The sequence below is a fragment of the Mustela lutreola genome, chromosome 8 (assembly GCF_030435805.1).
Source record: "Mustela lutreola isolate mMusLut2 chromosome 8, mMusLut2.pri, whole genome shotgun sequence".
NCBI lineage: Eukaryota > Metazoa > Chordata > Mammalia > Carnivora > Mustelidae > Mustela > Mustela lutreola.
This window is the reverse complement of record NC_081297.1, coordinates 1,384,379-1,410,065: the sequence shown is the minus strand read 5'-3', so window position 1 is coordinate 1,410,065 and position 25,687 is coordinate 1,384,379. Positions and strand designations below refer to the sequence as shown.

Genomic DNA, 25,687 nt, shown 5'->3' with positions numbered 1-25,687 from the left:
CTGAGGAGAAATCAGAACTTTTCCATTTTGAAGAACAAAGCCGGAGGCGTCACACGTCCCGACTTCAGACGGCACCAGGACAGCGAAGGCTGCTGGACAGCAAACGCTGTACGGATTTGGAGAGCAGATTCGCAGAGTTCTCCTCACAAGGAAAACCAGCGTTTTCTCTTTTTCCTTTATTTCTTTTCACACCTGTGTGAGATGACGGGGTGAACTCTGCAGCAGACGTGTCACCCTGTCAGGGAGATCGCTGCGTGCCCGCGGCACACCGCACAGCACCGTGTCGTCTGCTTCTCCGTGAAACTGGAAGAAACATTCCCAGAGACAAAACCATCTCACAGAACGACTGTAATCGGAAAGCAGGGGTGCCATAAAGACAGGCACACAGATCAACGAAACACAGAACTCAGGAGAAACCCACATAGTTTTGCTCAATTACAGCAAAGGAGCCAAAAATACACAAGGGTGAAGGGACAGCCTCGAAGTGAGACAGTCACACGCAGAAGAAGCCACCGTCTTCCGTCACACACAAAAATCAATTCATAATGGTTCAAGATTTGAACCCAAGACCTGAAACCATAAAACTCCTACAAGAAAATATAGAGGTTTAGCTCCTAGACATTGGTCCCTTGGTAATAATTTTTTTTTTTTAATTTGACACCAAAGCAGGAATTAACAAGCAGGACCTCAAAGTAAAACAGCTCCCGCACAGCAAACAAAACCACCAAAAAAAGAAAAGAAAAGGCAACATACAAAACGGGAGGAAACAGATGCAAATCGGACATCTGATTTGGGGTTAATCTCCAAAATACATAAAGAATTCATGCAACCCAACAGAAAACAATCCGACCTAACCGAGAACACCGACACAGGCGCACCTCCGCCCGGCGCACCGGCCTTCACGGTGCTTCCCACACCCCGCTCTGAAGAGGAAAGGTTGCGGCCACTCGGCCAGGGCACCGTCTCAAAGAGGTAAAAGAAAACAGCGTTCCCAGAGACAGCTCCACCTCCGTGTTCACGACCGCACTATTTACAAGAGCCGAGACACGGAAAGGATTTGTGTGTCCGTGGAAGATGGGTAAAGAAAATGGGACACACACACGTGCACACACACGTGCACACACACGTGCACACACACCCCCCCCGGAAAATGAGTCAGCTATAAAAATGGAGAGGGGGCGCTGGACGGCTTCGCTGCTTGAGCACCCGACTCTAGGTTTCAGCTCGGGTCGCGATCTCGGGGTCCCAGGATCGAGAACTGTCTGGGCTCCGTGCTGGGCATGGAGTCTACTTGAGATTCTCTCAAATGAATAAATCTTTAAAAAAACAGACTGGAATGAAGCCCTGCCATTTGGGACAACATGGATAGACCTTAAGGGCATTCTGCTATGTGAAACAGGTCAGAGGCGAGTACCCTGCGATCACACTTCCTGTGGAAGCTTCAAAAACAAGCTCGGAAACACAAAAGGGCTGAAGGAGGTGAAAGGTGCAAAGACGCGTTCGCCGGGCTCGAAGACTCACGACCCCATAGAGCGCAGCGCAGCAACCAGGGCTCACGGTACTTTCTTGTGTATTTGCAAAGAGAGAAAACCTTACAAGTTGTCATCACAAAGAAAAACCATGTCCGTGGGGTGGTGGAGGTTAACCTCCTGGGGTGACCGTTTCACAATAAATGAACGTACCAACTCCTTCTGCGCACCTCAAACTGGCACAATGTTTGTGTCGACCCTATCTACACCGACATGTCTCTGCGCATTCCCCACGCCTGAACACACGCACGCACGTCCCCGAGCACGCAGGTCTTCATCTGCTGCACGTCTCGTCATAAAATGCAAGTCTGCAAAGAATCAAACTCTGAAAGGGATTTGGGTTGTAAACGCTTACCAACAACTGATTAAACAAACCCAAAATGGGTATATCACCTTGACCTAGAACTTCTGGAACTGCAGTGTGAAACCAAACTTAGTTCTCCTGCTTAGCCCTAAGCAATGTCAGTTTTAGGTAAAGTGGGAATCTGTCCAACTCTAATGAGTATTAATGTACAGAAATTCTTCTATTAACTCTACTACTTGACACTTCCAACCCTAGCATAAATATAAAAAGCCTGAACTTTCTAAAATGTGAAAATTTTTTATTCAAAGAGAAACAAACTTTCGTAAGGGCTGTCATCTGCAGTCACAAGGGAGTAAAGCGAGTAACTGCTCGTCCCTGTGGGGACAGAAAGGACTGGAAGAGGTCAACGGCTGAAGGAGTAAGAAGACTGAAAGATTTTCTTTTTAACATTCTGTAACATAAAACTAATTAAAAAGAACACAAGTGTCTCTCTCCTTACAGAGCAAAGATATACACGTAGATCATGAAAATATGTAACAGGTGAAAGTATTTGCTTTTCGACAACACCCCTAATTTTGCATTTTCATGTTGTTGAGCCAAGGAGATTTTTTTTAACCAGTAATATAAATTGACATCATCACTCAAAATTTATGAAATTACAAGCACACACTTTATATTTTTGCCATAATTTTGTTTTCTATTGAGATCATTTTTTTAGTTTTCAATTTCTGTCCCCCCGGTGTCAAGTTGGCTTCGGGTGTACAATGCAGCGAATCTCCGCTCCGCCGTCACGGGTGCGCCTTCCTCCCCACCAGCCACTTCCCCCACCTGCTCCCTGCTGCTGACCAGCAGTGTGTTCTCTGTAGTTCAGAGTTTTTTTCTCTTTTTCCCTTCCTCATTTGTTTTTTCTTCAATTCCCCCTGAGTGAAGTCATATGGCATCTGTCTCTCTCAGACTTATTTTTGATGAGAACGATACCCCCAGCTCCATCCACTACTTTGCAGACGGGAGGTGATTTCTTCACTTCTTTTTCTAAAATATTTTGAATACCTAAACATTAATTCTTTGATATTAAAGAAAACTACCACAAGCTGTCTACAGCAGTTTGCACTAAAAGCCTAATTTTGTTTAATGGGCATAAAAGAAAACAGAGAAGCAGCTCTACGATCAAGTCTCTTCAACAGAAAATGCTTTCATGATGTACTTTCATGGCGTCCAAGGTCTCTGAGCACCTGCTCCTTGCCAAGCACCACTCCAGCGATTTGGGCCACTCTGGACAATTCGGAAGGTGAGGGCAGACAAGAAACACACAAACGAGACGAATCTGGACCGTGCCAAGTCCTGTGAAGGAGACATGGGGAGGGTTTGGGCATGGTTAACTGTGTGTGTCACAGGCCACGGGCACCTGATGGCCGGCCAGACACGGTCTCTGAGTGAGATTAACACCTGAATCCGTGAACTCAGCAAAGCAGATTTCCCTTCCCATGGTGAGTGGGCCGCCCCCGATCCTCGGAGGGCCTGGGCAGAGCAGAAGGCTGAGGAAGGAAGAAAGTGCTTTTTCCTCCTGCCTATTAAGGTGGCCATCTCATCTCCTCTCCTGACCTGGGACAGGGATCTACACCATCAGCGCCCCTGGCTTTCAAGCCCTTGGACTTGGCTGGGAGCACAGCACCAGCTTTCCTCGTCTCCAGCTTCCAGATTTTGGGGCCCCACTCCCAGCCTCCATAAACACAGCAGAGCCGTCTCAATATATCTCCACTTGTGGGCACGCATGAACCTACTGGTTGTTTCTCTGGAGAACCCGGCCTACTGCAGCTCCCTCTGCTTTGGCTGGTCAAGTCGCGTGGCAGTCCTTCGTGTCTGTTCACCAAATGCTTGTAGTTCTCGTCCCCACACTGGCAGGACCGCACTTCCCCACTGTCCGAAAACTAGGTTCGGCTATGGGACCAGATTTAGCAAATGGCTTCAGAGTAAAAAGGACCTATGCCAATTCTGTTTTGGAAGATTTAGAATCTATGATCTGCTGTGCCTTTTTTTCTTTATGCCATGGGTAATGACCACGTTCCAGATGGTGGCTGTAGTGTCTCCCCAGGTCCCAGGATGAGGACCGTGCAGAGCAGAGCTCCCAGCCAGTCTGTGAGGGAGGAGTCGGACGAGCAGAAATCACTGTCCTCCTGAGCCACTGAAATGTGGCGGTCACTTGTTACCGCAGCATAACCTAACCAACCCCAAGCCCCCCAGAACATTTAAGGAGATTCTACCTGAGGTAAGACCTGACTGATGAAAAGGAACCAATCATGCAAAGGGAAAGCACATGTTTTAGGTCACGATGGGCAACCTGGGAAGGGGGACACAGAAGCGACAGCGGCTGGACTGTGCAGAGGCAAGTAAGCAAAGATCACACCACGCAGGGTCCAAAGGGCAGAGTAACCACCCAGCAAAGACGTCCACACTCCAGCAGGCAACCACTGCGAGGGTCGTGAGCGTGAGTAGGGCAGGGGTGGCAACAGAAGCAGATTTAAGAAAATAATCCTTAGATGGCAAAATAGAGACTTTTTTATTCTACCCCCTTCTCTAAAAGAAACCAAACCAAACAACATCTTTGATAAACGTGTTCTCCACACACACACACACACACAGGAAAAAGAGGAACTACGAATGTTCTGGCCACACAGAGATCAAACTTACACAGGCGTGTAATGATGAGAAGCCAGCCGCCTGCCTACAAGTCCCGACGCAGCGGGGACAGGAAGCAGCAGGTACTGGGGTCATCGGGGATGCCGAGTAAGTGGCCTGATGTAACAGACGGGAGGAGAAGCAATTCGACTCGCGCACCTGTCGCACCATCGGCTGGTCAGATTCTACCCTTCCCCATCCCTGAGCAAACGGGACACGGGCTCTGAGTATGTGGAACCAGAAAGCACAGCCAGTAACAAGAAGGGTGCCCGGAGATACAGACTGCAAACGGCCGTTTAAATAAAAATCTACTCGATGAATTGTAAATACCCAGCATCTCCTTCCCATCGACAAACTTCAGGTACCTGATCTCAGGCTCAGGCAAGAACCCAAATGAGAACTTTCTGGAGGAATTAAATTACCTCAGAGAAACGACCTCTGGACACTGGCATTTGAGGAAACCTAACAGCCATCGGGCCCCTGATATCCCTACACGACAGCCTTACACAGTTTCACCGGGCGTGCTAGTGCCTCACCCTTCCATACGGACAGACAGCAAGGATCGCCAGACACTGGAGAAGCGCTTCTCAGTAAAAGAGAGAAAGTCATTTCATGCACCCAGAAGAGGGTGAAACAGAAATGCAGAAACAGTAAAGATGTTCAAAATCCTCACATCTAAGATCACCACAGCCCGAAAAGGAACTGCATCTGTGAACCCATAGACAGAACAGGGCAAACCTGACTACCGAGAACACTTTCAGGATGATAAATAACACATTCCCTTGAAGGAATACAAAATGAAGCGGAGGCGACGTCCCGTAAGGCAGAACAAAAAGACAAGACACGCAAACCAGGAGACCAGAGGCCAGACTGACGGGCGACCCGCGCTCTGAACAACCAGTGGCACCAAGTGACTCCGGAGAGGCTCGCGGGACCGGCACAGGCGCGGAGGGCCCGTGAGGCGCCCGGCACGGGGACGGCGGGGGGCCGGGGGGCAGCCAGCAGCGCGTCCAGGTCGCCGCCGCCGCGGGGAGAGGCCGCCCGGTGGGTCGCGTCTGCTTTCTCAACCACAGCGAGCAGGCCGGGAAGTGACGGGCGGCGGCCTTCGAGCTTCCGAGGAAAGCCCGTCTCAACACACACTTCCGTAAGTACTCAAAGGATCAGCGAGTGCGGCGGGGTTTTAGTGAGGAGACTCGCCGTCGCAGAGAACTAAGAGCCACGAAGACCCGGGCCCCCGGTGCCGCGGCAGAGAAGGACTGAACACAGGACGCAGGGGGCTCCGGGGACCAAGCGCTGTCCCTACGGCAGACGCCGGCCACGGCAGAGCGCAGGAGAAGGCTGACGGCGGAGCGGGAATATCTCCGACTTCGTAAACACAAAAACGTCTTCCAGAAGCAATGAGCAAGACGTGCAAACGCATGGATATCCTTGCCGAAACCTTACATAAGATTTTTGCAAGCAGACCCAAACGGCACATTAAAATAAACGTCGTTTTCCCGGAATGAGGTGATGGTTCGACATCAGAAAACACACGAACATAATAAATGTGAGAAGAGTTAGGAGAACGCGGTCCCCTCGGAAACGGGCGCGACAGTCTAACACCCATTCACGCGGAAACACCAGCCGAGGGACGCTGTCTGTACACACACACGTTTGTGGCGGCAAAGCCAGCATTACCGAAGAAATCCTACAAAATTCTCCGCTAAAATAAAGACTTATGGGTCCTCGCCACGTCCACGCTTCCTGAGTACTACAGTGGGGTCTTGTCCCATGCAGGGACGCGGCCGGCACAACCGAAGAAGAGAGCCTGGGAGTCCGGGGGGCAGCACGGTCTCTGCTCACGCCGCAGACCGTGTGACGATGCATCCAGAAACGTCAAGAGAAATTAATCAAAACTACAACCAAAATACTTTAATAAAAATGGGATAAAAATCAACGCCTTCATATACATGAACAATAAAGTTAAAAGGAATACAAAAATACATCCCATTTACAGAAACAAAAGATAAAAGAAACTGAAATATCTGACAGAAACCAATATGGTGAGAATTATAAAATGCTCTTGAAAAACATAAATGTATAATTCAATATGGAAAGATCGATCATGTTCTTGAGTAGAAAGACTCAATATCATCAAAATGCCAATTATTCCTATGTTAATTTATAAACTAACGCAATTTCAATTACAATACTCAAAGTTATTTTTTCTGGAGCAAGAAAACATTTTTATAAAACTTCATTAGGAAAATAAAAAGGAAAACAGCTAGCCCTAGCAGGAGCACATAGTTAATCATCAATAAATATAATTACCATAGAGGGGATACTAGCACACGAAAAGACAGAGATTAATGGAACAAGATAAAAAAGTTCGGATTTAGTCCCAAGTGCTCACAGAAATCTACGCAAAGAGGAACCCACTCCATTTTAATAAACCATCTCCCGCCTCTCAGACTGGCAGAAACGGAAGAGCCTCGCGAAATCCTCTGTGTGTCTGCGGGGCCGTCACCGCGCTCCGACCCTGCTGCTGGGCCCCCAGACGGCACAGCGTCCTCGTGCGGGCAGGTGGCGGTGACCCCAAATCACTTCTGCCTTTACGTTCACGCATGTTGTGTGTTCAGAGCCATGGACCACAGCGCTCGCGGCAAGGTGCCTGCTGAAACGCAGCCCGCGGCGGCCGGCCGGGCCCGGCAGGTGCGAAGAGCGGGCGAGCGCGCACCAGCGCCAGGACGAAGGGGTTCGTGCAAACTGGGAGCTTCGAGCCTCACAGGTACCATCGCTAAAGCGAAAAGACAATCCAGAGAAGGGACCAAGTATCTGCAAATCCGATATCTGATGAAAGACTTCTATGCGTGACTTATAAAAAAATCTTAAATTTGTTAAAAAGACAACCCAACTCACACATGGGCAATCACAGGAACAGAAGTCAGGACGCGAGGAGACGCTTCTCCGGAGACAACCGGTGAACAGGAAGCACGCGGCGCCCGACACCATCAGTCATCAGGAAAACGCGATGAAGCCACAGGGAGACGGACGCCCACGGCGGGACCGCAGCGAGTGCGGGCCGAGACAGAGCGGTCGTGCCCCGTAGGTCCGCTGACGCAGCCACTTTCCAACTCAGTCAGCAGCTTCTCGAGAGAGGGGACAGCCGTTGGCACGGGACCCAGCACTTTTCCTCAGCAAATGACAAAGAGAACCGGCGAGGTGCTGGTCCCACGGGCTCAACGTCCAGTCGGGAGACACCCGGGTTCTGGGTTAGAAGGCACAGCGCCGCGATGGCAGCGACCGACCCCGCATCACACCCGAACGCTGCGGAGAGGCCGCGCGGCCAGCGTTCTCAGCACACAAGAGAAACCGTGATCCCTGAGCCGGCGGAGCTGTTGGTGACCCCGCCGCGCGACGTACGTGCATCCGACCCACACGTGGTGCACCGGGTACCACCGTGTACGCGGCATCACGTCGACCCCATGTCCGTGACAAGGAAGGAGGCGCGGACCCGCGCAGCAGCCTCACCACGGCGCACTCGGGGACACGTGCAGACACAGAAGGCCACGGGCCTCGGCCCACGGGCAACATCCAGGATGGGCCAATCCACAGGGACAGCACGGGGAGGAGGGACAGCACCACCTCAAGAATGTGCTAGAAACCAATTAACTGTGCACTTAACGAGTCACAGCACCCAAAGGCCACACCCTCTCACTCAAGTGAGGAGCCAGACACAAAAGTAGAATTACACCAACTGCCAGGCCTCAATAATTAACATTTTGCCATATATTTTAAATCTAGAGATGCCTGGGTGGCTCAGTGGGTTAAGCCTCTGCCTGTGGCTCGGGTCATGGTCTCAGGGTCCAGGGATCGAGCCCCACATCGGGCTCTCTGCTCAGCAGGGAGTCTGCTTCCTCCTCTCTCTCTGCCTGCCTCTCTGCCTACTTGTGATCCCTGTCTGTCAAATAAATAAATAAATAAATAATCCTTTTAAAGGAAAAAATCTAAATCATTTCCCTGCAGCTCCCGAAGCCTACTAGCAAACGTTCAATACTGTACACAGCAGCTTACCTTCTTTCCCCTAAGATCTGATTTGTCAGAGAGAGAGCATAAGCGGGGGGTGGGGGGGTGCTGACTCCCCACTGAGCAAGGAGCCTGACAGGGGTCTCAATCGCCGGACCCCGGGGTCAAGACCTGAGCAGAAGGCAGATGCTCAACTGACGGAGCCCCCCAGGCATTCCCATAGTAGGTAATGCTTAACAGAAAATAACAGTGAGTAAGCATAAGTTATAAAGTTCAGTTTAAGAAAACTTAAACTCTGTAATACCCTCCCGTCCTCTGCCAGCAAAAAGTATCAAAGATTACATCCTGCCAAGTTTCAAATATCAACGAAAAGATCTGTGCCTACATAACTTAAAATATTAATACAAAGGTATTTTTTGTTTGTATTCTTAATTTGACTCAGACTTCCTTATGCCTTTACTAGTAAGGACTCTGAATCACATCATGGAAATTTATGAAAATGCAGAACAAACTATACCAAAGCTCTCAAAGGAATATGAGCTACTCGTCTGCCTCTAAATTTATGGTTTTCACACTACCTAAAGGTGAGCGCACTAGGGTGTTTTGTTTTATTTAAGTAAGGGCCTTTCAACTACAGTATGCATATGTCTGATTACCAGTTTTATGTTAAGAAATTAATCATAGGACAATGAAAAAAGCTTTTGGAAAAGTTACTGTAACAAGACTCAAAGTAGGTAAAAAAAAAAAAAATGCTAAGAAACAATACTTAGTTTATCCTTATTTAAGAACAAGACACATAAGATTTGTTGAATCTTTACCTTTGGTACCTGAAACTAATATGACATTGTATGTTAACTACACTGGAACCTAAAAACTTTTAAAAATTTAAAGATGTGTAAGTCTTCCAAGTAATTTTTTTAAGCATTAAAATGTCCTTAAAGCAAGGTGACACACAGTTCCTGTTTCAACCGAGCAGAGAGAGCACACACACGCATTCTCCTGCTGAGCCAGGGCCGTCGGCACGCACACGGACACCTGCCTGTCCTGCCCTGGTGGTCCCAACCTCAGACCCTCTAACGCACCCGAGGTCTATGCTGTGGGGGCTGTCAGGAGAGTCAGCACTGGGCCCTCCCGTCTGCAGATGCTGCCGCAGGTCCGCGGGGAGCAAACGTACTTTACACACCAGTCATGCACCTTAAATGTATGGACTTGACTATGGAACGGTCTGTCCCCTCACTGCTCACCTGTCACCGACACACTCCCCTCTTTCAGTAGGCACCTTTCTCAAGATTCCCTTTCCCTTTAAAAAAACTTTTAAATGTCTGCCCATTGAATATGAGACCAGCACCCCGAGGGCGCCCTCTCAGGGTGCGGCTAGGAGCACAGGAGCTCTTCTCTGAATGAAGGGTAGGGTTTTTATGTCCCGGCTGCCACGGGGATGAATTAGCCTTTCTAGGTTCTTTGGTCTTCTTACAGGCATCTCTGTGTCCAACGTGGGACTCAAACTCACAGCTCTGAGATCAAGAGTCGCAGACTCTGGCCAGCCTGGTGCCCGGCTCTTGCTCACGTTCAACCAAAACCACCAGTGCAAACACTGTATCCTGTCTCAATCTGCTTAAGACGGCCAAGGAGGCCAAACATGTTTTCAAGTTTGTTTTTTTGTTTTTTTTGTTTTTTTAACGTGTTACCCTCTTATACACAAGTGCTGCTCTGTGTTCTCTATCTTTAAATTCAGAAAACTAGAAGGGAAAAGTATCCAATTAACAGAAGTCAAAATAAGAGCAAATTTCTCATACTTCACGTGTAGCTGTGAAGTTTCGGATGAACTAAAAGATACAAACACGAAAATCGGCACGGATTCTCATTATGTGCAGATCGCACGTTTGTGAATTCACCTGCTTGCTAAAATCCAGGCCATCGCTCGGGACAAGACACGGTGCCGGCTGCATCCCAGCTGCAGGGGAACCTTGGGCTGCCTCTCTTCCCGCTCACTGTCAACACTGTCTGTCTGCAGGCGACCTACTGCCACATTTTTCGCATTTCTGTGCTGCGTGCTGGTGATCTCCTGGCGTGAATGGGCCCAGCGCGGTGCTGAAATGCCGTGCTGAGCCCAGCAGCCCGCGGCGGTCTCACGGGTGTCAGGCCCGCATAGTTCAGGCACCGGGTTTTGGCTACCGGGCCTTCACCCAGGACCAGGGAGAAGATGCACCCATTTGTGCCTGAAGCCAGTCTGGAAAGTGCTAAAGGAACTTCTACAGTCCACAGAAGATGGAAATGCAGCAATATTCGTGGACCCAGAGAGGATAACAGATCAAAAAGTGTCGTGGACAGCACCGTTCAGAGGCTGCCAGCCAGGGCGGTCTACAATCCCGGCACCTGAGGTGGGGACAACACCGACTCCTCCTCAGCCAGTGCTGGCTGGCTGGTGGGTTTCAAAAAGGGACACGCAGCCCTAAAAGGTTAAATCTGCAGGCAATTTTATGCAATTAAAGGGTTACGGAGAACACATTTTCAGCACTGAGACTGGCTTTTTTACAGAGATTTTAGCTAATGGCCCTGTAGCATGGAAACGGCATTTTGGGTCACTAAGATGTGACCAGAGGGCGGGCAGGAACATAAGCCAGTATTTCCCCCAGAGGCAAAGGGTCCCGTTTGGGGAATTCAGTGTTTGCGGCGACCAGACAGCACACAGGACTATGGTGAAGAGAAATAATCAACTGTAATAAAATGTCATCTTTACTTTTGAAATGCTTTAAACAGTCATTTTTATGACTTTGTAACGCAAACACTGAAGGCTGGATCTGAAGAAAAGCAAAGCGTCCACTGTATCTGCAGGCAGACAGGCCCAGGGCGGAGGTGCCGCGGGCAGAAGGCACACGGCTCCGCCACGCGTGCTCCTCTCAGGACCTCCCGATCATCCGGGAAAATGACATGATCACGGTCTTTCAGGAACTTAAAAATCTACGAAATAGGGCACACGATGTTTGCGCTGGAAATCACCGCCAAGTGGCCCCTCATTTATTACACGGCGACACACCAGCCCGCGCGAAGTCCACCAGAAGGGTTAATTTCTTGCATTTTTTTGAAAGAGGATTTGTCATAATCTGCAGACTGTGTACTGGCAAACGTGAAGCTTGAATAAGGACAAATCAGCATTCCGTCTTCAGAACCGAGGGAAGTAGATGTGAGCAGCATGATGGGGACGTCCGGCCTCCGAGAAGGACTGAGTAACACACAGTCCGCACATGTTTCCTGTACGGTCTTCGAGGAACGGATGCGGTACATGCATCAGCGTGTGCACCAGCTGTGAAAACGTATTAACTATTTGATGACACAGGGAAGCGACCGGAACCTTGCCCAACTCCCACGGCACAGTGTACGACAACGCAGACACCGACAAAGCCTGCCAACAAACCTGGCACTTTCCACAGCTAAACTGCCAAACTCCTGTTACTTTAATACAATGTCTGTTTCTAAAGTAATTCAAGTTTTAATTTGGTTACAATGTGTTTCCTGTAATCTCGTGAAAACGGCAGGAGAAGGCTTGGTCGCGTTTCACATTTCCCCTGATGTGTGGTGACCGCCTGGGCTGCTGTGTCTGGAAGGACTGAGGACATGCGGAGGGCAGGACTGTCTGCAGAGCCCAGGCACGGACGCCCCGCACAGGCCCTCTCTCGCTCAGGCAAGTCCGCCGCACTGGGCAGTAGAAGATGAGTAGACAGGAGCGATCAGGAGGATCTGGGGCCACACGAGTGTGCGGCACCTCCACCGCGCAGGCAGCGAAGCCAGAAAGCAGGTTCTCTCGCCTACCCTCGCGACCACGCAGGAATTTCACTTAGGGCTCCCAGGCCTGGAACCTGGAAGATGACCCCAGGGGAGCGCTTCAGTAACAAGCAATACAAGAACTAGCAGAGGCCAAAGCAGCTAAACGGAGGGGACAGATCACCGAGGGTCGGCAGTAAGGTGCAGAAGATGAAACTCGGCCAAGAACAAAAATGCCCAGAGACAGTACATTCTGAGCTGACACCAGCACTGGAGGTGGATGCCCAAGCAAACGTTACAGTGTTAAAATACAACCAGTCCTACTGGCACATTAAAAAACACATCACTAGGGTGCCTGGGTGGCTCAGTGGGTTAAGTGTCGGCCTCGGGCTCAGGTCAGGACCCTGAGTCCTGGGATCGAGTCCCGCATCAGGCTCCCAGCTCCATGGGGAACCTGCTTCTCCCGCTGACCTGCTCTCTCTTTCTCTCTCTTTCAAATAAATAAATAAAATCTTAAAAAAATAAAATAAAATAAATCACTATTGAAAGGGTCAACAGAATTACCGGCTGAAGTAAGTTTTACCCTGGGGCCAGCAGGAGAGAGTAGACTCCAGAAGAGCCCGCGGGCCCGGCGATCAGATCCCCAGCAGGAAGAGGGGAGGAGGGTTCCCGGCGACCTCCACTCCCTGCTCAAGGGCCCAGGCCACGGCACAGGGAAGAGGCCCCAAGCAGAGCCAGTGGCCGCCCAGCGGCAGGAGGCCAGCATTCAGGTCAGCATTTCATTTGGCAGAATTCAAACTTCTCTCCATGGCTCCCCGTAAATCAACTTCCTGTGACCCTATTATCTCCAGTACTGAGACCCTTCTAGGAAATGGAACCTTGACTTACGAACAAATACCACCTCCTACTGCTGACGCCCACCCACCGTTTCCCATGCTGCTCTTCACGGTGACCTTCCCGAGAACACTCCATGTAGGGGCCCTTGGGGGGGCTCAGTCAGTGAAGCGTCTGCCTTCAGCTCAGGTCATGATCCTAGGGCCTGGGGGCTCCACACTCAGCAGGAGTCTGCTTCTTCCTCTCCCACTGCCCCCTCCCCTACTCGTGCTCTAATAAATAGAATCTTAAAAAAAAAAAAAAAAGCCACTCCATGTAAAATGCAATTTAAACAGCGGGAAGTCCTACAGCTTTCGAATGTATCTAATAATCTAAAACCCAGACTACTGTGTACAGGTTAGAAAATGTGAGGACACAGTGTAAAAGCTGTGTCTGTCACATGAGGGACAAGTAGAAAAAGCCAGAGGACCGACAGCAGCAGGAGACAAAGTGTGGACGGGGCTGTGCCCGCACCGGCAACCAGCACAGGCGGAGGCTGCCCGGGCCACTGCCTCCCCTTTCAAGCCCACGAGCTACACATCCTGGCTTCTGTGGAACCAACCACCGGGAGACGGCCCAGCTTGGAACTGGCCTAGTGGTTGCTCAACTTAAGTCATCTGAAAGTAACAGAGACTGAACACTGCACCCAGTAACCGTCAGAAAATAAAATTTAGGGGCGCCTGCGTGGCTCAGGGTCCTGGGATCGAGCCCCGCATCGGGATCTCTGCTTGGCAGGGAGCCTGCTTCCCCCTCTCTCTGCCTGCTCTGTGCTGACTTGTGCTCTCTGTCAAATAAATAAATAAATAAGAAAAAGAAAAGAAAATTTAACTTTCTAATGACTCGAACCGAAGCTTCTTATCTGAAACAATCCAACATGAATACACATCACAAGCAGAAGCTTCCTAAGATTATGTGTATCTAGAATTTAGGTGTGCAGAAGAGTAAAAGAAGGCATTTCAAAATAAAAGACAACAGTATTTTTATGTTATATATTAAATGTGATTTTTTTAAACATAAGAAATGTTAAATTACAAGTCCAAAAGAAAGAGGTGCCCGGGGGCCCAGTCAGTTCACCGTCCAACTCCTGATCCCGGCTTCGGTCACGGTCCCGGGGTCCTGGGACGGATCCCGCATCAGGCTCCCAGCTCAGCGCAGAGTCTGCTTTAGTTCTCTCTGCCCCTCCTACTCATGCGGTCTCTCTCAAAAATAAAAAAAAAAATCTTAAAAAAAAAAAGTACAAAAGAGAAATGAATCACCTTGAACGTTAGATCCTCCACAATCTAAAAAGACACCACCACTAATGATTAGTAAAATGCCTGAAAAATCCTTTAAATGCCGTATCAGCGGAAATCGCAAGTAAATTAATCTCAGTTGTTCCTACTGGAAGGACGGAGCAGTGAAAGTAGATGTGCAACTGCAGACTCAGGACGTATTCTCAGGTGCAGCTCAGAGACGGAAAAACCACCAACAGGCAGGTAAATCAAGAATCTACAAGAAGCCTAAGAACTTCATAATAGGTTTTGAGATGAGACAGGTTCCCCACCCAGAGCCTTCTCCATGTCTACCCTCCATTAAAAACTTCTTAAAAAACTTGCCACAACTATTAAATTAGAAAACCGGACTTAACACCCCATCCCAGCATCCCTTCGGAGGAGCAGCAGGGTCCAGGTCCGTGCGCGCTACAGCTCACTTCATCTCTCTCCACCGTACGCCACTCACATTCGTTTATTTTAGGGAACAGGAAACACCTACTGAACTCTGAAGCCTCAGCACTCAGAGCTACTTTCAAGAAATCAGCTACTTCCACCCAAGCTGAACTCACTCCGCAAAAAGAATGCTAAAAGCTTCCTCAAGACAATGCCCTCCCCTATTACAGCAAGAACACTCCAGGGCTGGACTTTATCCTGAAAATGCTCCCCTTTCTCTTGTATACCTGAGGATCAAGATGGAGACCGTAGGTTCCCCAACACCTGTGCCAAGTTCCCTTCACTGCGGGCTGCCCAGAGTAGCCGTAGGACAAAGAGCCGACCACCAAGGCTTGCTGCCCGTAGATGGCGAGCTGTTGTTACCAGGGAAAGGACAGCAGGAACTCTGCGTTTGGACGATCTGACAGGAGGTACCTAGGACTCCTCTCTTCCCACCTCCTAGTTCTTGCAAGGAGAGCAGACATAGTTACATTCTTTTACTACTCTGTGCTCTGGCAGCATTATAAATGCACATTGGAGGACGCAGATACATCAGTACAAAGACCCAGTAGCTGCTGGGTTTGAGGGAAACAGCAGCCAAGTAAAATACAGGCGTGCTAGCCGTGCACCTGAACTCAAAACCCACTTGATCAGGTATTTATTCGGTGTGACCTCCTGTACCGCTCACTGAACCCTCTGGTCCATGGTCTTGTAAACTATAGATACTCACAACTGTTATAACAACATAACTCTTCACATCATCTTACCGCAGTAATAGTCCCCTCATGGGGCTGTTGCAAAAATTAAAGCAAGAACACAACTGCCAGGTAGAGCAGGTGCTCACTGACACTCCCCCCTTTTTCTTAAGATTTTACTTTTTTGAGAGAGAGAGAGCGCACTCGCGCATATGAGCTCACACAACCAGGGGGAAGGGCTGAGGGAGAGAGAGTCCCCCCCGCCCCCCAGCAGAGAGCCTGATGCAGGACTTGATCCCAGGACCTGAGACCACGACCTAAGATAAAGGCAGACGTTTAACCCACTGAGCTACCCAGGCGCCCCACTAAGTGACCCTTTTTTTAAAAAAAACTGTACTGCCTCAAACAAGATGTTTACAAAGAAACCCAGCTTTCTGGAACTGCTTCTCAGGCAAGCTTCTCAAGGGACCTAATATGGATACAAGTTAAAATGTACTTATGACAGATTCTCTTCCTATAAATGACAGTATCTTCCTGATTTAAAAAAACTTAGCATTTTTTATTACCAACTGTGAGAATTAGTATTAGGAGACAAGCTCTCAACATATCCATTAAAAATTTTATGCATATATTTCTTCTGTGTTTACACAGTAAATGCCTAAGTAGGGAAGAAGATTCTTCTCTCTTTATATTTTAGATTTGCTTAACATATAAGTTAAACTGGAGAAAATATTAAAAATCTTAAGTGAGTCTACATGTCACTTAAATGTTTAGATAACATCTGGACATAAAAAATTATTAATCACAATAAAGTTGTTTTTAGTGGCAAGCTTAATAAAATCACAAAGTGACAAATCAGAATAAATTTGAAATCAGTGTTAAGGGGTGTCTGGGTGATTTAACCAATTAAGGATCTGACCTGATTTCAGCTCAGGTCATGATCTCAGGGTCCTGAGATCTACCCCCCGACCCCCATGTTGAGCAGGGAGTCTGCCTGTCTCGTGACCCCTCTCTCTCACTGCCCTTCCTTCCCACTGTACTCTCTCTCTCTAAAATGGACAGATCTTAAAAAGGAAAAAAAATCAGTGTAAACCCTCAAAAGTATTCATAATTTAAATGCAATATAGTGTAACTCACACACACTGTCCCACAGCACTTGCACACTTTCTTCTGCCACACTCCCCTTGTTTCAGTAACTGTTAACTGGCAAGTGTCTAGTACACAGTAGTTTCCATAAATAACAATGTTTAATGAATGAACTCAAGGTATTAAAACATATTGTACCTATTAAAAGAAAACACAATACTTTAAGGTAATCTTATGCATCAGTAATTACAGAGTAACGAATGACAAAAGCAGTGATTTAAAACAAAACTAGTTAATCTACTATAAATATTATTCAGTTTCCAAAATAAATAAAACACCACACAAGTTTTCATCAAGACACAGCTTCCCAACATAACAGGATCTGCTAATCGGACTTCTCTCATCTGAACAGACAAGCCATATGATGTCTTTAAAATGTGGATTTAACAGTATTCCTTTAATTTAATTTCATGTAAAGTTAGGCAAATATTTAGCCTTTTAGCTATCAAATAGAAAATATCATTAAAAAGTACAATAAAATATTAGTTAAATGTCTAAATATTTCCCTGTTCCACAAAGATATTTACTTCAATTTTACAAATTTAAGTATCTATATCTAACAATTTCCTAAATGTCCCTACCAGTACATAATGAACTACACAAATTTTTTTAATGTCCAATATACAGACTATTTGCCCTTGTAAATGACTTGGCACATTAGGTATTATACAGCATTTTCACAATAAAACTAAGTAACTTCTTAAGAATTTTCTGAGTAGAAAAAAATTTTTTTTTTATTTAAAGATTTTTATTTATTTATTTGACAGAGATCACAAGTAGGCAGAGAGGCAGGCAGAGAGAGAGGAGGAAGCAGGCTCCCTGCTGAGCAGAGAGCCTGATGCGGGACTCGATCCCAGGACCCTGAGACCATGACCGGAGCCGAAGGCAGAGGCTTCAGAGCCACCCAGGTGCCCCCTGAGTAGAAAATTATTAACAGGCACACATAGTGCAATGAGGTTTTCCCTTAAGGCGGTACAAGGTGTGTAAAATACTACAGCTAAGGGCGCCTGGGTGGCTCAGTGGGTTAAAGCCTCTGCCTTTGGCTCAGGTCACGATCTCAGGGTCCTGAGATCGAGTCCCATATCGGGCTCTCTGTTCAGCGGGGAGTCAGCTTCACCCTCTCTCTCTCTGCCTGCCTCTCTGCCTATTTGTGATTTGTCAAATAAATATATAAAATCTTAAAAAATAATACTATAGCTAAGACTTGATTATTAAAAAAACAAAAACAAAACATACTCTTGGATATTTAGACTTATTTTTATTTCCATCCCATTAAACTTTGTTTCTATCACTTTACCTCCTATCAGAGGAATCTTCAAACTCTTAGGTTCTACAGAGCAAGTTCTATCACAAAGCTACTAGCTGGTGCACTTCGCAGAGTGTGTGTCTGGATGGAGGTGTGCGGGGTGGGGGTGGGGCCTTCCACAACTCAAAGGAAGAATGCTGTGCTCTTAAGATGATGACACACAGGGTTCCTAACAGTGCAACAGCATATGTGAAGAGCTTTGCACAATGGCAAAGAGTGGTGCACATACACTATGTGGTACACAGTATCATGATACTCATTTATGTTACTAACTCCTGAATACCAAAACGTTTCAAAAAACCAAGACCAAAGGACAGACCACTGAAGAAACAGAGAACCTTCAGATCACTACCAATCTCCACATAATCACTGCACCGGAGCAGATTTAAGTCGTTCTGAAATTTTAACAATGCCACTGCAAAAAAGTAACTCAAAGTTGTTGTGCAAGAAATACAGGAAGGTAGAAATTAAACTCAAACCCGTTATTTTTTGTCAAAATTCCTAGAAAAATCATTGGTGAGGGATTATGAATTTTACAATGATCAAAATAAGGGGACAAGCAGTGATTCCTTTTTCAGAAAGTCTTCCTGCTTAAGTAAATACAAAACATAGAACCTGATGACAAAGTGGGAAAAGAGAAGATTCGCTGATACCCAATGGTAAAATAAGAACTCTTACACTACCCGCTTCAGTTACCCAGACTCTTCATCAAGATCTCAGGTCATGATCGGTGGGCGCTGGGCACCGGGGGAGGGAGGAAGAGAGTGCGTGTTACAAAGTAGGGAGTTTAAGTCTTACAAAATGAAAAGAGCTCTGGAGACGGATGCTGAGGATTTCTGCACAGCAGTGTGAATTTACTTAACACCATGAGACAATACATTTTAGAATTAAAACTGTAAATGTTGTTACATGTATTTTACCCCTAAAGAGAATAAAAGCAAAAAAAGTAATGACAAAAAGATCCTAAAACTGCTTCAAGTAAATAAGTCTAGAGGAATATAACAAATGCTTATTTTCTAACTCCGGGATAAGGAACGTGAACACACGGAGGAGTCAGAGGTATGCTCCGACACACACTAATTAGTAACCAAGGCACGCATAAGCATTCCATGCTGCAATTTCAGAGGACCGCTCCTTTCCATGCACGTTTCAATCATCAACCCAAATGAATCGGATTCAACGGAACCGAATCAGTCTAATAGTGACCCATGCATCCATAGCCCTATGAAGTTGGTACAGCTACTGTCCTTGATTTCCAGATAGGACACGGAGAGTTTAAGTAATCTGCCACTGTGCCTTTGCTGGTGAATGACAGGGAAGAGACTCAGACCTAAGCCGTCAGTCTTCCAAGTCATTTGCTATGTGCTCCCTCTCTAATCTAAAGGACAAAAAAAATCTAATCACCCTGTTTTAAAAAAGTCAGTGTTAAGTGCAAGTTAAGGTTTCCAAACAGTGAAAAGTTTTTAACTACCATAAGGTCAAGTCTCACCCTTGACTCGATTTCCCCCCCAGATACGACCTCTTTGCTTAAATGATGTCTCCCATTAAAATTCAGCGGAAGGAAGGTAAAGGTAGGGAAAGAACAGGACAACCAGAGGTTTACCTCTTGAGGCATTACTAGGACAGCAAGTGATACCTCTAACACAAATGCTAAAATTCTTCATTTCGATTCATGTCTCAAATATGCCAAAGGGTATGAGTGTCTCTATTATGCACGATTTTGAACCACCCCTGAAGGAAAGGGGCAGAATTACAAAAGGGTTAGAGTTGACAGAAACACGTGTCAGTTCAAGGAAACACCCGAGCAAAAGGACATCCAAAGCCCTGACAGAACCATGTCCGGGGAATACTCAGGGTGAGCTCTGGAGCGAACGTTAGCATGTCCAGTGATGTTTCTTTGTAAAGCAACTACAAATGTGTGTATTTAAACACCTTATAACCGGTAACTGCAAAAATGAATTGCCCACTTTACAGAATGTAAAAGGGAGACTCAGTTTTCACCTGCACAACACCTACGGGCAAAAGTACCATGTAAAAGACAGAGATCCTGTTAACCGCAGGTAGAGTTTTTAAGCAAGGAAAACAACCCGTATTCATTCTGTCACAATCACATCCCACATCTTCTGGTCTTGGATTCTCCAGCCTAGCCATCTTATAAAGAGTCTCCCAAAATAATCCGTGTAACCTGCGGCAGTCGGCCAAAGACGCGGACAGTAACACGCCTCAACACAAAATCGAAGTCCCGCTCTTTACTGTACAAATGAGAACTCAGAAAAATCACAAAGGTGACCTTGCTTCCCAAAAAGCATTGAAACTTTCTGAAGCACCAGCAAGACTGTCTCCTTGCTAACTTCCAACCGTGAATTAGAATCGAGGACACCCCCCCACCCCCGACCTGAAAAGGTTCCGCATCCCACGATTAGCAGCTACAACTACTCCGTGTCTCAGCTGAAACGAAAACAAGTTAGCGTTTCACTTTCTGCTTTTCAACACTGTTTTCCAGCAGGCTCGGGGGGATGCGGGGCACCCGAGCACCCAGGACCCAAACCTCGGGGAGCCCGATGGCCGCTCCAGCGCGCTGGCCGCCGCCCCCGCACTGGCCACCTGGCACCTGCGAGGCGCCCCCGGGACCCCCCGGACCCCAGCCGCCCCCGGGCCCCGCGCGCACCGCCAGAGGCCGTGCACGTGGAAGCGGGGGGCCCGGGCCTGCCCAGGAGCCCCGCGGCCGCGGCCCCGCCGCTCCGCTCCGCACCGCGCGCCGAGGCCCCGCGAGGACCTGTTGAGGAGGCGCAGGCCGCGCCGCCGCCGAGCCCGGCCCCAGGGGACGCGCAACGGGCCCCGCCTGGGTGTCCGCGGACCGCCCTGCCCGGCCGCGGCCGCCGCCCTCCCACAGCGAGCCACGCCGGCGCCCGCGCCCCCGCCCTCCCCCACTCACAGGGCCGCGTTCCGGCGGACCCCGACCCGCGGGCCCCAGGCCTGGCCGCGCGGGAAGGGCCGGCCCGGCGGGCGGCGCTCACGCGACTCCCCGGCTTCCGGCCCGAGCAGGCCCCGCGCGGTCCTCGTCCTCCGCCGCCGCCGCCTCCGGCCCGCCCCTCCCGGGCCCGCCGCGGGCGAGGGGGCGCGGGCGGGACCCCCGCAGGCCCCGCCGCCCCCGCGCGCCGACACAAAGCCCGGCGGGCCGCGCGGGGCGGCTGGCGGGAGGGCGGGCGGCGAGCGCACCGGAGACGCTGCAGCCGGGCCGGGCTCCACAAAGCGACGGCGCCGCCGTTCGGACGCCCCCGCCCGCGCCCCGCGCCCGCCGCGGCCGAGTCTCCCACCATTATGCTCCGGTCCTCGCCGCCGCCGCCGCCGCCGCGCCCGGCCCTCCCCCTCCGCGCCCGGCCCCGCCGCCGCGCCGCCTCCTTCCCGCCGCCGCCGCCGCCGCCGCCCGGGCCCAGGCCTGCGGGGCGCGCGGGGGGAGGGCGCTCCCCGCCTCCCGGCCTGCGCGCCGCCTCCCCGCCTCCCGGCCCCCTCCGCGGGCTCCCCGGCGGCTCCCCCGCGGGCCCGGCCTCCGCTCCGGCCCCCCGCCCCGCCCGGCCCGGCCCCCGCCCGGACGCCCCGGCTCCCCGCCGCCCTCCCCGGCTCGGCGCTTCAGGGGCGCCATGTTGACAAGCCGAGACCCGCGCGCGCCCGCCCGGGACGGAGGGAAGGCGGTGGCCCGGCTGCCGGCCGGGGGCGCGGGGGGCCGGGCGCCGCCCGCACTTACGGGGTCTCGGCGCCGCGCGGCAGGCCCGGGGCCCGGGGCGGGAAGTTGGGCCGCCGCCGCCGCCGCCGCCGGGGAAAGTTTGCGTCCTGCGAGGCCGCGGCGCCGCTCACATGGCGGTGTGTGCGCGGGGCGGCCGCTCGCCCGGCCCGGCCTCCTGCACCTCCGCCCGCCCCCGGACTTTATTGTGTGGCGGGGCCGGCGGCGCCGCGGGCGCGGGGTGCGGGCGCGGGGTGCGGGCGCGGGGTGCGGGCCGCGGGCTCCGGCTCCCTCCCGGCCGGGCCGGCGCCGCGCACGCCCACACCCACCTTCCCTCCGTCCTGTCCTCGGCGCCCGACTCCGAATCGGCTTCAGCATATTCCTACATCCGCACACATGCACCCGACAGCGGCACACACGTGAAGGCTACGTACGTGCGGGCGCGCGGGAGCCGGGAGCCGAGCGCACAAAGCTCCCGGCGCTCGCAGCATCGTCGGGCTCGGACCTGCGGGGCCGGGGGCGATGCGGGCCCACGTCCGCTCCGGGTGGGCCGGGCCCCGCGCCGCCGTGCGCCCGCCGAGCTGCCGCGCCCGGGCGGCCGTCAGGGTGCGGGTGAGCAGAACCGGGAACCGGCTTGGGAGGTCTCGTTACTGCGATCGTCAGAGAGAAGGAGGCGCCAGGGTCCCCGGCTCAAGCACGCACACGCGGGGCCGCCAGGATGACGGGACCGACCGCCCAGGATCCGCTGGACAGAAGCAGCACAAATCTGTGCAAGGAGAAACGGCTTCTCTCGTTTTCGTTGGTAGCTGTGCATCTAGCGAGAGAACATCCCGACGTACGGTTGACTGAGCCTCAGAGACAGGCGGACGGGTATGGACAGACGTCACGTATTTTCCCTGATGGCCTTTCTCCACTGGGGGTTCGGGAGGAAGACCAGTCAACCCAGATTTCTAACTGTGGTTCTCCTTGGGCATACGCACCTGAAAATCACTGGGAAGAGACTGTGCAGGAAATCTCGGGATTCCAATCCAGCTGCTCTGTAAGAGGGAGAATTTAGAAACGGGCACTACTTGCACAGGTGTTCTGTGATGCACCCCAGTCCAGAAAACAACCTTTCAACGCAGCCCTGCTTCTGATACATCTCAGAGAGTTTTTGGTTAGATCAAGACATGTCGCGAAATAATGTTAAGTCATTTTACACATAAATATATCATTAAAATACAACAGATGGGTGAAAAGGTGTTAGAAAAAACCAAGCCCTACCTGGTTTGAATGCTGGGCGGGGAATTCTAGCAATGAACAGCTTTAAGTAAATTACCTTTTCTTTTTTTAAATGAAGTCATCTATAAAATATAAGACCATATGGTTCTGTGTATTTCATGGAGGCTGCTCAAGTAAGACAAATTCATGTAAGTATAAAAGGAAGCTTACCTTTAGGAAAGAAGTGACCGCATAACTCCACATTTTTCTCCAATTCATTGTACGGGCATCATCTCAATGTTTGTACCCAGACACTATCTCTCATTCTATCTAATGTAAGTTAGTTTATTCCCGGATTTCCTATTTGTTTTGCCTAGAATTTAGCCCTTGGTTCCATGTTACCTCCAGAACAGGTTTATTTACCTCATTTCCTTAGCTTGGTGAATATGAAGGGGGGGGATGTGGTCTGAGCCAGTGGTTTGGGGCCAACAACTTGGGGTGTAGACTTGGGGAAGGCCCAGAAGACCAAAACAGTTACTTCCATACAACTCAGGTTATAGCATGAAATTACCTGCAAGAGTGCAAAGAGAAGGCAAGTGTATCAGAGAAAAGAGAAAAGGAAAAGTGGTAGGGCACGAAGTGTACTTTGCATCAATGAGCACATGTTTCAAAGACTTAGCACCACCCAACAAAGGACCCACAACAGCCCTAGTTCTTTCCAGACTCCACCAGCATTTTCTACACTGAACCTAATGCTTGGCTTGATCAGCAGACTACTTTTTCCAGTTTCTGCTTTAAGAGGTATTATTTACATAGAAAAAACATGAATTATCTCACAAATTGATATGGAAAATACGTCTCTTTAAAAAATAAATTATGGGGCACCTGGGTGGCTCAGTGGGTTAAAGCCTCTGCCTTCGGCTAGGCTCAGGTTATGATCCCAGGGTCCTGGGATCCAGCTGGCACCCGGCATCCACATCGCATCTCGCTCTCTGCTCAGCCGGGAGCCTGCCTGCCCCCCACTCCCGCCTCTCTGCCTACTTGTGATCTCTGTCTGTCAAAGAAATAAATAAAATCTTCAAAAAAAAAAAATTACATCCTTACCTTACACTGAGAAGAACCCAATGACCTAAATATTGTAAAAACTAAAAATCATTTTCCAATAGTTAGAAGAAATTGTGGGTGGATAGTTGTAATAGTGGAGGTGGAGAAGACCATCCTAAGAGCAAAAGCAATGGTTTTTATCACAAAAGGTAAGAGTGATAACTTTGGCTGTATAAAAATATATGAATCCTGTAAGTCAAAACCAGATACAGGCCAAATTTAAAATATGCCCTTTGGTGTTACAACTTTGACCCTTTATAAAGAGGGGTCTTCTAACACCCTCCCTCCTGCTTTGTTCACATGTGAGGATCAACTCGGGTGTCTTGGGACTGGTGGAGAGGGATACTTCACAGTTACAATGCTGGGGACTCCCTTGAGTCCCGACCTCGGTGTGTTTCTGGTTTGCTAGTATGTAGCAATGTGTTCACGCAGGTGCCACAGAAATGCGTTGCTTTTATTCTGCCCTTGCTATTATGTTCCATGTTACCTTCTTGTTTTTGCATTAAAGATTGACTTGAGAACGTAGTCTTAAGCATGTAATGCAGAATAAGTATGAAAAAGCTTCAGGAATGCAGATGAACAGCATATTATAGAGAAATTGGTAAATAGAAAGTGTTACATTGTATCACCTTAAGTAAAATAAACAAGTGAAGTAAACAGGTCCATTCCAGTGTTTGTCATGAATGGTGGCTCCAGAACTGATAGCGTTTCTTCTGATTTAAAGTAATAGCAACTGCATTTTCAACTTACAGGATTTTTTATAAAGACTTTATTTATTTATTTATTTGACAGAGAGATAGAGAGCACAAGTAAACAGAGCGGCAGGCAGAGAGAGAGTGAGAAGCAGGCTGTCCGCTGAGCAGGGAGCCAGATGCAGGGCTCCATCCCAAGACCCTGTGATCATGACTGGAGCCAAAGGCAGTTGCCGCACTGACTGAGACACTCAGGCGCCCCCAACAAGAATGTTTTTTTTCAACAGCAAAATACCTTTGTAAGTGGGAAGACTGTATAAGTAAAATTAAAAAGCAAACTGGGAGAATGTGTGTATATAAATACATCTGTAAGAAATGGGGGCCGAGGAAACAGTCCTTAGATGCATAGAGCAGGGTGCCTGGTGTTGCCGTCAGTTGAGCCACTGACTCTTGATTTCTGCTCAGGTCATGGTCTGGGGCCCATGCACTGGTGCAGAGCCTGCCTGAGATTCCCTTTCCCTGTCCCTCTGCCCCTCCTGCTCATGTTTTCTCTCTCTCAAATAAATAATAAAATAAATCTTTAAAAAATAAGAACCCACTTCACATCATTAAGATATACACCAACATTACCCCACTCAGAAAAGGGACAAAAGTCATTAGTAATTTAAAAAAGAGGAAACATTAACAATTAGCGAACATCGACCAATATCCAAGTTAACAATAAAATGACAGCACAACAGGGCCCCCTGCGTGGCTCAGTGGGTTAAAGCCGCTGCCTTCGGCTCAGGTCATGATCCCAAGGTCCTGGGATCGAGCCCCACATCGGGCTCATCGGGCTCTCTGCTCAGCGGGGAGCCTGCTTCCTCCTCTCTCTCTGCCTGCCTCTCTGCCTGCTTGTGCTCTCTGTCTGTCAAATAAATAAATAAGATCTTCAGAAAAATAGCGACAACACAACAGGACACTGTTTTTCTTCAAATGACAGAATTCTT

The 25,687-nt window shown here is 49.4% G+C and overlaps 1 protein-coding gene across 9 annotated transcripts in view; it reads right to left on the bottom strand.

Moving 5' to 3' along the window:
- ZMYND11 (zinc finger MYND-type containing 11) overlaps positions 1-22,256 on the bottom strand; it is a 108,772-nt gene extending 86,516 nt beyond the window's left edge. For 4 of the 9 annotated variants that reach the window (XM_059183662.1, XM_059183666.1, XM_059183669.1 and 1 more), the window contains exon 1: positions 21,299-21,418. The gene's annotated coding sequence lies outside the window, so the exon portion shown is untranslated. Of the gene's footprint in view, positions 1-21,298; positions 21,419-21,726; positions 21,849-22,031 lie in introns of those variants that run through there. The other 5 variants (XM_059183664.1, XM_059183665.1, XM_059183663.1 and 2 more) reach the window with 5 other exon arrangements.
- Between the last annotated feature and the right edge of the window lie 3,431 nt (positions 22,257-25,687).